Source organism: Heterocephalus glaber, unplaced genomic scaffold (assembly GCF_053883595.1).
Source record: "Heterocephalus glaber isolate CG9 unplaced genomic scaffold, H.glaber_assembly_v1.0 deba00001553, whole genome shotgun sequence".
In the NCBI taxonomy this organism is placed as follows: domain Eukaryota; kingdom Metazoa; phylum Chordata; class Mammalia; order Rodentia; family Bathyergidae; genus Heterocephalus; species Heterocephalus glaber.
In genome coordinates, this window is record NW_028258344.1 from 25,146,489 (window position 1) to 25,148,672 (window position 2,184).

Below are 2,184 nucleotides of genomic sequence, written 5' to 3' on the forward strand. Positions count from 1 at the left end.
TCTCTATAGGCCCCAGCACAGGTGGAACCTTAGAGTGTGCACAAGTTTCTGTTGAATCTTGTGTAACTTGGGACAGGTTGAGGGTGAGCAACTCTCCTTGACACGTGGGCAGCCTGGTGATTCACTTTAGACATATAATGTAGCAAGGTAACTTACGTTCCTGACTGGCACATTGCAGCACAGCCTCAGTTTTCTCAATATGAAGACCTGCTGCTAAGACTTTGGGCGCTATGGATGGGAAAGGAGCCCACACTCCCTTGAGTCATAAAGCCAAGTGACCTTTGGGTGGCCAATCTCAACACCTCTTGACCATAACCACTAAATGCTTCAGCCTCTTCTCCTCACTGCATAGTCTTCACTGTCTGGATAACTGGGTAGATGTCTTTCAACCTAGCACAAGCTCCAGCTTTTCATATTCCTCTGGATTCCCCAAATCCTTACAATTGCACACCCATTTGTTTATTATTTGCTATAGATTTCTTCTTGGGAGGAATTTATCATGAAATGTTTTTTCCCTACCCAAGCAAGGCAAAAGGAGGTGCATAAGTACAAAATAGCAAAAGTCATTAACATGGAAGATGGATAATATACAGAAATAAATTTTAAAAAGAAATTGATCTAGAATCACACATCACAGTTTCAAACAAGGGACGGAATGGAGCAGGGTAGGGGAAGTAATGTATGCTGATCAACAGAAAATTTCATTCTTGGGGTTATTATTGAGGAAAATTTATTTAAACATATTCTTAAAAATTTTAAATAGCTAATGGCACAATACAAAATTAGACTAAAAATAATATGGAAAATACTAATTGTGACAGTCAACTTAAAGATTAGATGACCCTATTTAAAGACATTTTCCAATTGAGTCAATTAATTAGACTATCCTGTTTACAAAAAGAATTTGTGAATTAATAAGCTGAAAAACAAAGCACCTGGTTTGGAATAAAAGCATGATGTAAGAAGGTAGCAGATAATTACTAATACACACACACACACACACACACACACACACACAAAGAAATCAGCACTAAAATGGGCAGAGGGCCTTTTTGGTTTGATACAGAATATACTTGATTTATTAATTCAGACATATATTGAGCGCACACAACACATATTGAGATGCTAAGGATACAGTGGAGAACCAAACAGATAAGCATATTAAAAACAGGGCTAGATAGAGAAGAGTGGGAGGTTTGCAGTGGAGGTGATGAAGATGTAATAATTACCAGTAATTATTTTGCCTCAGATACATAGTATTGAAATCACTGATTGAAATATAAGAAGAAATAGAAATAATAGTTTCATTACATCTCTTTAATATATCTCACTTCTCTTTGATAAAGCAAAAAATAAATATAAAAATGATAAAGATAATTTTAATAATGTGTAATTGATAATGTTGATTTATTGATTTATATGTGTACAATGTTTACAATTTCTGAACTTTACCAAGAGAAATACATTTTCACCAATATCTATGAACATAAAAAATTCATCATGGTGCTCGCCTCCATGGAATGATACAGAGAAGATTAGCGTGGCCCCTGTGCAAGGATGACATGCAAATTTGTGAAGCGTTCCATATTTAAAACAACAACAACAACAACAAAAAATTATCATGTATTAAGTCATAGAATATCACACTAAATTCTCAAAATCAAAAGTTAAATAGGCTATCATGCAATAACTGACTGATTAATAACAAAAGTATAAATCCAAACCCGAGAGGACATTAAAAACTATATAATTCTTGAAGATGACAATGGAAAGCATTACATATTTTTCATACTTTCATAAATGCAAGTTGCAGTAAGAGATAAACCCAAAGACAAATTTGTTATCATTAATAGATAAGCAAAAAGGAAGACAAATGCCCTAAGCCAGAACAACATTATGACTCAAAGTGCTAAAAGTATGCCACAGAAAGTTTTTCTGGGGGTAAAAATAACTTGGAAATATTGTGTTTAAAAGCTATACTTTTTTAAAACTTAAATTTCTCAATATCTTTAAGATAATAATGAGCATTATTATGTAGTAATAAGTAGTAACTATAACATTCACTGTTTTTCAAACAATTTGATCAGAGAAATTTTCCTAGCATACATAGTAACATGTCAGAGCAATGCTGTTCTGAACAGTTCAGGAACTATTGAGTTGAGTGTTCAATTTGAAAAACATTGA

At 33.6% G+C, this 2,184-nt stretch overlaps 1 pseudogene; it reads left to right on the forward strand.

Annotated features, from left to right (window-relative positions):
* Positions 1-1,501: 1,501 nt before the first annotated feature.
* Positions 1,502-1,592, forward strand: LOC147824169 (U6 spliceosomal RNA; annotated as a pseudogene).
* Positions 1,593-2,184: the final 592 nt, after the last annotated feature.